Source organism: Vicia villosa, unplaced genomic scaffold (genome assembly GCF_029867415.1).
Source record: "Vicia villosa cultivar HV-30 ecotype Madison, WI unplaced genomic scaffold, Vvil1.0 ctg.000417F_1_1_3, whole genome shotgun sequence".
In the NCBI taxonomy this organism is placed as follows: Eukaryota; Viridiplantae; Streptophyta; class Magnoliopsida; order Fabales; family Fabaceae; genus Vicia; species Vicia villosa.
In genome coordinates this window covers 173,484-185,401 of record NW_026705195.1, presented here as the reverse complement: position 1 = coordinate 185,401, position 11,918 = coordinate 173,484, and the positions used below count along the sequence as shown (strand labels likewise).

The 11,918-nt window shown below is 29.9% G+C and overlaps 1 long non-coding RNA gene across 11 annotated transcripts; it reads left to right on the top strand.

The window, feature by feature from the left end:
• Positions 1–1,134: 1,134 nt before the first annotated feature.
• Positions 1,135–10,145, top strand: LOC131627971 (uncharacterized). Of its 11 annotated transcripts, none has more exons than XR_009291636.1 (8): positions 1,135–1,199; positions 1,313–1,373; positions 4,910–5,356; positions 6,161–6,673; positions 6,750–6,887; positions 7,075–7,840; positions 7,969–8,010; positions 8,098–9,590. It is a non-coding gene; the product is annotated as an uncharacterized LOC131627971 (long non-coding RNA). The 11 variants fall into 11 exon arrangements; XR_009291639.1 differs by having other exon boundaries at positions 7,075–7,149; positions 7,745–7,840; positions 7,969–9,583; XR_009291640.1 differs by lacking the exon at positions 7,969–8,010 and having other exon boundaries at positions 7,075–7,149; positions 7,745–7,840; positions 8,098–9,581.
• The last annotated feature ends 1,773 nt before the right edge of the window (positions 10,146–11,918 follow it).

The following is an 11,918-nucleotide window of genomic DNA, read 5'->3' as shown; positions in this document are numbered from 1 at the left end:
ATAGTGAGAAAAAATAAAATACGTTAAAAAAGTAAACTAATCCAAAGTCCATTAATGTGTTAGTTTTTTTTTCTTCATTACTGTGTTAGTGGATTGCTAGTTGAGGGGAGTTATAGAAAACAATTTTAAATTAGTTATTTATATATTTAATTAATTATTATTATTATTATTATTATTATTATTATTATTATTATTGTTATTATTATTATTATTATTATTATTATTATTATTTATTTTAATTTTGAATTGAATCTATTAAATGGAAACTTGTCCAATTTAATTTGTTTAAATTTTGTTATTCAATTAATTAATTAGAGATGCGGGACAATACTATTTAACTTTTTATTTTTATTTTTATTTAGTTTATTAATGAAATCTTGGAAACATGTGTGGAGTTCCTAATTTCCATTAATTAATTAATTAATCATGTGAAGTGTCCAATTTTCAGTTTTTTTTATTTAATTAATAAAATTAATAATATGAAATTTTAGTGAGTTAATGAGTTAATGAAATTTAATTAATTAATTTATAATTTATTAATTAGTGGTATTTATTTTTTTTATATTTTTAATCAATTATTATTTGTTATAAATTTTAACTGAAAATTTTGTGGGAAGAATTATAGCAGGGGCGGTTCCATTTTCCACGGACATGTCCTCGAGCTCAAACCCTATTAAAAGAGATGTTGGTATTATTCGAAAATTCACCGTAAAGAGGTCTTGGAGAGGACATTTACCTCCTAATTTTATTTAGCATGGTATTTGCTGGTTAGATTTCATTTCTATTATATAACACACTTTAGGACTATTTATATATTAAGTCACATTTAACTTGCGGTTAAATTTTTTATGCAAACTGTCTAAAATTCCTGACTCCACCACCGAATCATAGAATTATAGTTTACTATTGTTTTATATATTACGAAAGGTATATAATGAAGTTTAATAAAAATAAATAAAGTTTTTCAGATCTTCAAGCGTTTTATGTGAGATAAATAAACACAAAAGGTTTGTTGGAGAACTATAACATTACATGACTTCTTGAAAGTGTCAAAAGCTATTAAAATGAAGTGGACAGAGCATGCAAATTTTACTTATAAAACACAGTAAAATTCCCATTTATTACATGCTAAGGAGAAAACATATGGCTCAACATGCTTGTATCATCCTTCTTCCTCTACTTCTTTGTTGTAATAAAAGGTGCTATCTCGTTTTTCGCATTTTTTTGGAATTTTATAATTTTTCTTATACAAAATATGATATAGTTAGATCACCTTTTAGTGACATTCCTTTTTATTTATTTGACTATGCAGATTCCATTCCATGTGTTACTGACAATGATTGTCCATGGAAGCCTTTACCCTTAGTTATGAGGTGCATTACCAATATTTGTCAGTACAGACTAGTTTAATAGTTAAGATTTTCAAGAGTTTGAATATGTATTAGCAACTACATTGGAAAGCATCGAGAATATGAAAAAGGCTAAAGTATTTAAATGGTACAATTATGTCATAACTTCCACTACAAAAAATACACAAATTTCCTGCGGATTTACCTACGGATTTTAGTTAAATTTCCGCAGGAAACACGTTACCTGTGGATTTTCCTGCGGTATTTTGTCCCCATCTAAAACCTTCGTGGGTAATTTTTTTGGCAGAAAATTTCGTAGGTAATTCCACAGGAAAATCCGCAGGAAATATTCCGCAGGTAAATCCGCAGGTACTTTATTATCAAATTAAAAAAAATTAATAAATTCTTGAAACATTATAAATTATATACTACAATAACCATGATAAAATTTTAATTTAAAATAGTTAAATTTATATAAGGCAAATCATAGAACAAGTTACTATAAAAATTGCTACAAAGTTATTAGGAACAAATGCTTACATAGCTATGAAGCGCCGACACGCCATTCGGAAGGCGTGTCGCCGTGTCGGACACGGATACTCGTACGACACGTATCTGACACGTTTTTGCGGTGTCCAACGAAAAAAAATTAATTGCAGCGGACACGGATACGACACATTGTTTCAAAAAAAGGACACACCAATTTAAAAAAATTATTTTAAAAAAAAAACAAAAAAAGCCCAACCCAATAATTATTAAATTTTTATTGTTTATAAAACTAATAGGTTTTTTTACCTTTTTATATTTCACTTCTCCACTATAAAAATAACACGGTTAGGGTTTTTTTTATTCCACGGTTTCTATTTCCACAAGCCACAAGGTTTTGTTATATTCTCTCCTATTATTTTCATCTTCGCCGTCTCACGCCGGTATGTATTAGTAATAATTACAAAGAGATAATTTAGATGTTTTGTGACTCTTTGATAAACCGTCAATTTTTTTTGCAATTGATGTAATAGTGTGAAAAAAAGTTGAATTAATTACAATTTTACATAACCTTATAAAGATTGTATTAGGTTAGACTAACTTAAATCAAGTTGCTTTAAACTTATAAATTTAATTTATCATCCATATATTCATAAGAATATATCCAAATTTTAAATATATTATTATAAAATATAATTTAACAATTTTTTTCACATAAAACATGAGCAAATCTCTAATAATTATATAATTATATGATAGTAAAATTTATATTAAAAAAATAAAATCAAAAAGGTTAATAAAAATAATATTACATATATAATAAAAAATTACATTTAACAATGAAATTATTTAGTTCAATCGGTAATATATGCAGAATTTTAGTTCAATCCAGTTTTAACATTTTATCAAACATCTCTGCTATATTTACACCGTATGGTAATTACACCGTATGTATCAATTGATTTTGTGCTGCACATATTTCAAAGTAAGCTATAATATTATTAAAAAAAAATGATAAATAGATATATATATTAAAAAGTTCGGTGTATATGTATCATTTAGTGTAAAAATAGCTTTTCTCTTTATCAAAATAGCTAATTATAAACATAGTTCAATGGGTAATGGCATTTTTATCAAAATAGCTAATAAAGAACTGCAAAGATCGAACCATGCAGCATCAACTAGGGGTGGACAACGGTTCGGTTCGGATCGGATTTGGGCCAAAACCCAGAATCGGACCAACCCTCGGGTGAGTTATCCAGACCCAATTTCCAACCGTTGGGCCTTTCGGTTTGGTCGGATCCGGTTTAGTTCGGATCGGTTAGGCAAACCGTTTTAATTCGGTTAAAAATGAAGTTGGGCCATATAACCTTTTAAGCCCAAATTTAAAATTTAACTTATTTTTTTATTTATTTGCAGATTTATAATTACTGGGCCAGGTTAAATTTTGGCCCTTCTTAAATCAGGATCTTTTTATATCCATTCTAAAATTAGGAAATTGAATTATTTTTACTTACTTTTTAATTTAAAAAATAAATATCTTGTTTTTTTGTTATTTCTTAAAATTATTAAAATTAAAACATTTAACATAACAGAGTAAATAACACAATTTATGTTGGTCCAAAAGTCCACATATGTTCATATTTGTGTTATGTTGATGCTTTCTCCACAGCTGAGGCAAATTTGTCTTCTATTTCTTGATTATAATCTTTTCAATTTTTTTCCTTCAATTTCTATGTTGATATTTAATAGACTTGAAGCAGACACAAGACAAAGCAATTTCCTCCTTTATTATGCTATAACTATCCATAACCAACAAGATCCTACATAGAAAAAATAAAACTGATATTAGAAAAAATTCAGAAAATTAAAAAGTTTGATGAAACAAATCTAATGAATTAATTATATAAAACACTATTAAAAATACTCGATTTACCTGCGGAATTTCCTGGGAATTTCATCCTAAAATAAAATTTTCTGCGGATAAAAAATTGGAAGAAAATTCCGCAGAAATACCTGCAGATTTTTCTGCGGAATTTATGTTTCAAAGAAAATACTCACTACACTATAAAATCCGCAGGTAATTTCGCAGGAAACTTTCCTGCGGAATTTACTGCAGAAGTTTATCATAACAAACCCAAACTACAATACAAAATCCGCAGGTAATTCTGCAGGAAATTTTCCTGCGGATTTTGTTGCAAATATCTAATTGAATTATTATTTTTTTATTTTTCTAATTTTTTATTTAGTTTAATTTTAATTTTTAATCCTTATTTTTTCTATGTTAGTAATTACTTTTATAATGTATTTGAATTAATTTTTAATTTTAATTTCAATCTTAGTTTTTAATAATTGATATATTTCATAATTGTTGAAAATTTTCATTTTTAATTTTATTAATTACTTAAACATTTCTCATATTGGAATTGAACCTATTATGTAACTCATATTGGACCAAATAATCTACCAGACAGCATCTTAAATTAATATTTCCCAAAAATTTAATACATCTAAATGATTTCTACAAATAATAGTAATTTTTTTAAAGTTTAATAAAAGCTAGTTTTTAAAATTTAATGCTATTCTTCAATTTATATTTTAATAAATGATATGATAATTTTGAATAATAAAATTAAAAAATATATAAAAAAATTGAAAACAAAAATCTGATAAAATGTATAGAATAGGAATCGAACCTACTATGTGTCATATATTGGACCAAATAATCAATTGCTCAAAAAATAACTTACTGAAATGAATATTATATATACTTTATTAACTTCTCTTTTAATATATTTTAAAATTATTTCTAAATTTTAAATTTAATCTCATTATCAGTTATACATTTTGAGTTATAGAAAATTATACGTGTTCAATTTTTAATTATTATTATTATTATTATTATTATTATAAAGTTGTAATCCTACTACTCTAATAATAATATTGTTAAAATATCAAATTATATATAGGATTTTAAATTTATAAATTTTATATAGAAAGAAAAATATTCGTGTTTCAATCTGAAGCTCTGTCTCTCTCTTCTCTTGTCGTGAATCACCTCCATCCACATGAAGGTTGCACTGAATCTCTCTCTATCCACCCTCGCGAGTCCTCTCCGTCGAATGCTTCGTGTATCATTACCGTTTTGGTTCGAGTTTGGAGGTTTCAACTCAGTTTAGAGTTTGGATTCGAGCAGCTTTTTCACAGGTTTGTTTTGATTTCAAATCGAGTTTTGTTTCAGTTCAGAATTGGTTGCATTTTGGAATTCTGGCATTTTTACGGTTTCAACTCAATTACGTCTTCTATTACTGAGTTCTATTACAGTTTGATTATGATTTGATTTTGGTGAAGAGTTTGAATTAAAATTAACACGAGTATACAACTTCATAAACCTAAATTGGATGAGCACTTGCCGGTTGAAATGAAAAAAAATGCGGATTTCGTTCTCACTCGCTCATATTGCGACCCTAGAGGTTGATCCTCCAGGATGCTCTTTTAATCCCACGCATGAAAGTCATCAGGTAGGTTTTATGGCATTTAGTGATATAATTTTATAAGCAGTATAGAATAGATTTGAAATTAAAAATAATTTTATCTGATAGTTTGAATGAAATGTGATTTATATTTAGAAATATTTTAAAAAAATTAGATTTACATTTAGGGGTGGAGGTAGTGTTTTTTTCTTCTTCTTCTTCTTTTGTTATCATACATTCAATCTTCTTTTGTGATTACGTTTAATTTATTAAGTTTTTAAAATTATTACTGGTGTCAACGTGTTGGTGTTGGTGCCGTATTTCCGGTGTCTGTGCTTCATAGCTTCCAGCTTATGAACTCTTTTCATTACATATGATACAGCCATGTAATGCAGTTTATGTGTGCTTCATTGTAATTTTGATTCTCAGCTTAACTTTCTGTTGAAAACTTGAGTATGTTATCTAGTGTTAGATTATGAGTCTATTTGCATCGAGTTACCTGAGCTTATTTATAAGCAAAAGCACTAGAAATAGTTTATGAAGTGTTCATAAGCTGTTTTCAGTTTATTTACATAAACTCTTCAGGATAGTATATGAAAATAACTAGACCTTATATTATCTTTTGTAATTGAAATAGCTTATACATAAACTCTTATAACCACTTATGCAATAAGCGTTTAATCAAGTTGATTATTATAAACAAGACATATTTAGATTCATCCAATCTGCTTTTAATTGGAACTGACACCGTGGTGTATCTGAGTTTGAATGAACCGGATAAGTGATTAGGAACAAGTCAATTATCAATTGCCTAACTCAGTTTTAATGTTCCTTTTTGTATATATCATACAGAGAAGAAGCAGGCCAAGAAGGGAAAAAAGTAAAAACAGAACAGAATGTTTGTTAACAAAAACTTTATGGATGATCAAGAGATTGTTCGAGGGTCGTTGACAATGATCCTGCTCTCAAAAACGTTATGTCTTCTTAGCCAGATGTTGTTTGCAATGAATGAAAACAAGGAGTCTTGTCTACACTGTCTGAAAGGATGATGAATTACTTACTAATGTCTGTAATTATGTAATCTCGTCTTTTGTTTATAAATCTTAGTATTGTTCTTTAAATGTTGGGTAATAGTAATACCTTTCAACAAACCATTAGACTTTTCATTTAGTAGGTGTTATATTTTTAAGTGGCTATTATTATATTAATAAGAAATAATTAGTGACAATTAATATATAAATGGGGACAATCACATTTTATTAATTGTATATGGTTACAGGGGTGAGAAGACTTTGGTTCTTTCAACCCTTATCCAAAAGACAAACGCCCAGGAAATGAAGTGGATTATCATGATAATCCTGAAAGGTGTTTTTCATTTGCACCAGTAAATCAATTTAATACCTTAAATAAGTCTCAGGCATGTAACTAAATTTCATCGCAGATTTGAAGCTAGGAATTAGTGAAAAAAAGCATTTTTCATGAATTCCATCCAGATGCTGAAGACTTGTTTAATGTTACATGTGACTTAAAATTAGTTTGTGAAAAACTAAGGGATCGGAACCAACGTCATAAGCGGCAGGTTAGTTATGGTTTAAATTATTTTTCAAACTCTATATAGTTTAAAGAGCACTTCATCTCCAGAGCATATATGTGAATTGATTGTTGTCCATCTTGACATGAAAGCTTGTTTAAAAGCCTACTTTCTCGTAAGGTTCCAAACAGAAGAAAACTGTTTCGTACATGTGCATGACTTCTTTTCTTTGTAGGATATTGAAGTTGGAAAAGTTGTGCAGCCTCAATTAGCTAAGAGAGTTGCTAACGCTGCTGAAGCATGGAAGAAGGTTTGTTTCACTTAGCCTTTTAATCTTAACTTATTAAAATAAAATGGGAAACATTTTGCCACATTCAGGTTTGTTTCACTCAACTTGTCTTTCCACATCAAGCACGTGAAGAAACCTGGAACGAGGATAGAGTTTTTCTTAATTATTCAATGTGATAATACACTGAATGTAATAAAGCCAATATTTACATTTTTTATGGCTCAGCAAATTATCATAGATATTCTCTCTCTTTCCATATGAATAGCTGAAATTCTATCATTAAATACCTTCTGTTTATCCTCTGACCTCCTAAAAATATACTTGTTCCTTCTAAATCAACCTCTATGTATCCTGTGTTTCAGCTAGGGTCCTTGGCTCTAGGCTAAACCTTTAGAATGTACCAAGAACCAAGAAAATTTACATTTGAAGCTAAGAATCTTTCTAATGCCAATGAGCTTGTAGCTTACTTATCCAGGGACGGTTCTTTACGACTTTAGTGTAATGATGATATTATCCCTAGATTGGTGTACATTTTATTTATTTATTGTCATGTATAGACATGATTAACATGCTGCTTAGTAAAATTTAACTTCTCTTTTTCTTTTGATGCTACAAGGGGTGACTCTTACAGGAACCGCCGCCCGTGAATCGTTGTAAACAAATTGAAGCTAAATTCATACTTAATGACAAAGGACACATGTCTGATTGTAAGGTGTACATGTTGCACTATCTTCCATTCAAATTGTATACAAGCTAAATTTTCTGAGCCATAGCTATATGCAGCTGCATATTGAAATATTGAATCCACTATCTTCCATTCATATATCTTATTTTTGACAGAGTGGGTGTCGAACAGGGATGGCTAACTCTACTTGTGAACATGTAGAAGAAATTCAATTATGCTAGTTCTTATTGGAAATTATTTCTTCTCCTACTTACTCACTTACTCAATTTTATGTTTTCTTATAGAAATCTACAGTCCAATGGTTTGACGAGTAGATTACCTCCTGAGCTTGGACATTTGAGATACCTTCAAGATCTTTGGCTACAAAGGAAAGGTCCTTATCATTGTCAATGTTGCCTCACAATGGTATGCTATACTTTAATTATTAATTGTGTAATTACTTTGTAATAATTAGTTGAATTATTAAAACCTTGTCATAATTTTTCTGAGTCTTGCTGCAACTAATGTATTAATAACATCAGAAACATGAATTAAAAAAACCTGCAGAATTCGGTATACATATAGAAGGTAGGAAAGAATATTACCTTTGCATGGAGGGACTAGAATACTCTTTTGAAAGTTGAGCTGCCAAGTTAGACAGTGAACAACTTTGTGTGCTGCATATGTATACCTTCCGCATTAGCATGTTCCATTAAGAATATGTGAGCATTGCATATATCTTCAATGTGAACTAAAGCAATTGACCCCATTCGCGCATTTACAGCCGATAGTATCTTGAAGTTTTCAGTTTCACCTACATACATACATGATCAAGTTGGTCACTATAACATGTTAAATTTTAAGCATGGAAGTTTAATGCTTTAGTAAGTTCTGTTACGCACGCTACAACACTATTGTACCCCAAGTTTTCAGTTTCACCTACATACATACATGATCAAGTTGGTCACTATAGTAATTCATGTTAAATTTTAAGCATGGAAGTTTAATGCTTTAGTAAGTTCTGTTACGCACGCTACAACACTATTGTACCCCAATAGCGTATCACAGAACAATAGTCACTACCCGATAGTGCTAGTATTGCCTTGCCTCTATTTGACATTACTACTAGATATGTTAGCTATGATAGCAATTTACTCTTACTAATGTCTCTGAATGTAAGCATGACATGCATAATTGATGATGAAATCACCTGTTAGTGGTGACAGTAGAACTTTAACACTTGCCGGTAGCAGTGAAGAAAGGGCCTGGAACAGTAGTTGTTATAACTGAAACAAGATCAATACCATTCTCTTTTGTGAATTTAAATGCCGCTTCTTCTGTGAGAAGCTTTGAAAGTGCATAAACCTGTCACCACAAAACAAAACTCAAGGATTCAATTTTGAATTTTGTGATATGAAATGAATGTTGGATGATTGCTGGAAATGTGAGGATCTACCGTTATTACCGACACTTTTCATTTTAGTTTAAGACTTTTCTTTTCCTGGAGTTCCTTTTCTAATTAGTATTCTTTGGGATGGATTTTAATATATTATCAGCAAGAGATCTGGTGTTGGTATTGTGCCTAAGACAATGGATGTCGAGATTATGGCAATGATGAAGGAACATATGACTGAGTGCTATTAGACTTAGCTTTGTTTAGTTTTATTTATCTATAAAATTCAAATAGATATTATAGCATATATAATGATGTTAGCAATAAGTTTATGCAGTAATAGATAATTGTTAATGACCTGCATGCTCTGAAAAGTCCAATACCACATGGTACACCCCTCTCTGTAATACTGCTAGGGTAGCAAGTATTAATAGATATTTTTTTTATTTTAAAAATATATTACCTGCGGATTTACCTGCAGATATTAAGTCCTATGGATTTACCTGCGAATTTACCTGCGGACATTTCCTGCGGATTTAGCTGCGGAGTTACCTGCGGAATTACTTGCTGAAAGTATTACCCACGAAGGTTTTAGCTGGGGACAAAAATCCGTAGGAAAATCCGCAGGTAACATGTTTCCTGCGGAAATTTAGCTAAAACTCGCAGGTAAATCCGCAGGAAATTCGAGTATCTCTAGTAGTGAAAACAAAACTCAACTATAAAACCATATTCAAACATCCAGAGGAGTATCTCAGTATCATACATCTAGAGGAGTATCTCAGTATCATACATCCAGAGGAACTCAACTATAAAAACAAATCTATATAATATCATACCTCTCCAAAACTCCCAAAGATGTATCTCAGTATCATAAATCTTGTAAAACTCTATAAAACCATAAATTATTTCATAAATTATTTCAGAATTAAATCATGCATATATTAAAATAGATTTCAAAATTAAGAGAGTTCCAAATTCAAAATTTAGAGTTAGTTCCACAAATGAGTTCATAACAGTTCTAAATTCAGAGTTTGTTTCAAATTCACATAGTTAGTTCCAAATTCAAACATCCAGTTTAAAAGATTAAAATAATTTAACAGTTAATTCTAAACTCACCATCTCAAACACTTTTTGCTCCAATTGCCTTTGAAACTCCATTGATACTGAAAACAAAAAATACATATTACTAACACTTAAACAAGAGTAAATAAAAAGAATTCCAGCATGACATAACAGGAAAAAATAGGACTTGTTAAACTTATCCTTTCATTAAGAGGTCCTCCATTAATTTTCTCAGGTTATTTATAATATCTCCCTCAAAAACACATTATACTAGACAAGATATATATATATATATATATATATATATATATATATATATATATATATATATATAAATTATTAAAGGATAAGACATTCAATTTCTCTTAAATATGGCAGCAAGAAAAATGTGTTGATTGAAATACCTCATAGATCTAACAACAGAAGCAAGTTTGTTACTTGAAACAAACTATAAAATGCATTATTTAAGGTTTAAAAAATATAACCTTATGGATCAAGTTTGTAAAACTAATTACACAAGATAGATGCATTATTTTAAAGTTTCCATTAAAAATTGTTATATATTGAATTTACAGTGTCAGTTTTTAGTTTTTGACGACAGGATAGTGAGTTGTGCAGCAAATCAAGAGTCCAAATCTGAATCTCTTTTCCAAAAGCTTTTTCAAACAAAGACAAGTGGTGTTTTGAGTCTTTCTTCACTGGATTCATAAATCATAACTATTCTAAAAAATATAAAATAAAAAATCACTTAATTAAAACATCAGGTCAAAAATCACTTAAATGTAAACCTAAACTTAAATCAAAGCCATACAATGTTGCAGCAAACAAAAAAAATTGAAAAGTTAAGTAAGATGTAGTTTTATAGAAAATAGGATAAACTAACCTCCTTAAGAGTATGAAGATGACAGGGGTGGCTACAAAAAATCACAAAACACATGTTAGTGAAACAAATCAAACCCTAATAGAATACATCTATGAGATTAACAAACCACAACATATTATACCTTTCAAACAAACACTAGTAAGTCGTCTTTCTTCAAGTATTGAGACGATATTGTTTACAGATCGATTGAGGTTGGGTCAGATTTCAAAATGAACCTTGTATTTTGAAGTATCATAATCTTGGTAGTGACAACTACGAAAGGGAGAGACGTGATAATAAACAAAGAGAGGAACGGAGTGATTGTTCATTGTTGTTCATGGTAGCAACAAAGAAGATGAAGGAATGAAGGAGAGCGGCAGCGGATTGATTTCTGTAAGATATATGAATGAGATTAGGGTTACAAAGTGGTTTTATCAAATTGGTCTGGGCCTGAAAATTGGGCTGTGTTATTTGGATAAAACTGAGTAACAAACCAATAGAATAATAAAACTACCGGTCGGGTTCGGGGTCCGACGGGTTCAATAAATCTATCCGAACCCGACCGCACTTACCCTTTTAAATCCGTTGTTTTCACCCGCACAAACCGCAGAACCGAATAAACCCGGCCGAAGGCTAAAATATTCATACGGGTCGGACGGTTTTTCTCAGTTGGTTCCATGTTGTCCACCCCTAGCATCAACTATATTAACAAACCTCCTTTACCGCTGCCCGCTGCGCCGTAAAGTCCATACGTTACACTAATTTAAAATACGACATATATTTTAATTTTTCATTATAATTCATAAAGT